The sequence below is a fragment of the Crocodylus porosus genome, unplaced genomic scaffold (genome assembly GCF_001723895.1).
Source record: "Crocodylus porosus isolate Cpor-Errol unplaced genomic scaffold, CroPor_comp1, whole genome shotgun sequence".
In the NCBI taxonomy this organism is placed as follows: domain Eukaryota; kingdom Metazoa; phylum Chordata; order Crocodylia; family Crocodylidae; genus Crocodylus; species Crocodylus porosus.
This window is the reverse complement of record NW_017728886.1, coordinates 53,576,783-53,578,511: the sequence shown is the minus strand read 5'-3', so window position 1 is coordinate 53,578,511 and position 1,729 is coordinate 53,576,783.

Here is a 1,729-nt window from a genome sequence, read left to right as displayed (position 1 = left end):
AGCAGTAAGGAAGTCTTCCCTAAATCAATGCAGGCTGTACTTGGGAACAGAATCCTGTGGTTCTGTGGTTTAAACCTTTTAACAAATATTCCCCTAATGAGTACTGTATAAGCCCCCAGAGTACTGTATAGAATGTAGATTTCCCTTTTCAGTAGCTAGCATATTACTAGTTCCAGGAGAGAAGACTAACAGGCTACTGGATGGATAGTTAAATCAAAGAATGAAATCCAAGAAGTATTGAAGGGTTACTATTATCCCAACCTTCACATATAACTAAATAGGAATTGGGAGAAGTGGAGGTAGGGAGGGAAGCTCTGGCTAAATCGAGTGGGTTCTGTAGAAGATGTTCCCAGTTTGGAAAAGAATTCCCTACATGAACAAGGACTGCTCGTCTCCTCGCTAGTCTTGTTGATTTTTCTATATAAACACATATTTGGGCTCATTTTCATTGTCTATTAAAGATGTAGATCCTCTACACAATCTTAAGAGCTAATGTAGAGTAGCCTGTTATTATAGTGGTAATTAAATAAATGTGATTTTTTTTTTTAAAGAATGAGAATTGCATTTTCTATCTTGTTTCATGTGTAATTGTCATTCATAGTCTTCATTTACTCTTGTTAGATTAGTTAATTCTGGGTTGCTGCTGCCCTGAAGCATAAAGCAGTAATGAAAAGTTTACTTGGATGAAAAACTACCCAGCAGGGCATTGAAATGTCTTTCTCTTAATCTTAAATTTAGAACACCGTAATTAAATAATGCTTTTAGTCATGATTGCTGCCTGTACTTTAGATTTGTGATGAGCATTATTGCTAATTACATGTCTACCAGAGCTCAAAGTAATGGTCAAAACAGATAAAAAGTACTTAACGTCTTAAGTACCAGATGTTTATATTATAACTAATCAGAAGCAACTGAGAACCCTTTGGGACCATAAATTTTGCCATTTTCTACTGAGTATAATATTGGGTGAAGGTTGTTATGCCATGTCCTGGGTCTATTACTTTATTATCTTGGAGTCACTTTGATTTCTGGTTTTTCTCGTAGTCACAATAGTCTGAAGGCTTTCAACATCATTTTGAAAGGGTTGGTGAAGTTTTGGATAAGATCTGGTTCCTGTGAGAACTTATAGGCTTTGAAGTTCAGAATGGTTTCTGGTTGAGGGAGCCCAATTTTCCCATGCTCTTCATGAACCCAGTGACCAGGATGGGGTTTCTCTAGTTTGCTACCACCAGCAAAAGATCTAGATTCTTTGAACTGCAGAATACAAAGCTTCAGGGAGGTAAAATTTATGTTTATATATATGGATTCTTATTGGTATATGAGTAAAAATAATAGGAGAGTTGCTCTGAAAAGGCAAATACAGCAGGCTGCAAAGGTAGATAGCTGCTGCATAGCTAACATGTCCAGGTTATCTTAGGAAAACTACATCTGTAAACTATTTTCAAATTTGTCTTTCCTCATGAACCTTAAATCATCATATGAAATGGGCCAAACTATGTCCACCATCTGCAAAGTTACTAGGTATACTCATATACTTTGTGCTACACACATATCCATTCAGCCTCAATAAGATTTCATGGATGCTTCATTAGGGCTGTGTGAAAAAAAGCAGTGTTTTCTCTGGAGTGTCTCCTCCTACCTGATACCTGCCCTCCAGCCAGCCAGGCTGCTTGTTCTTCTCATACATCACTGCTCATGCTGCTGACTCCCAGATCATCAGGAAGCAGCT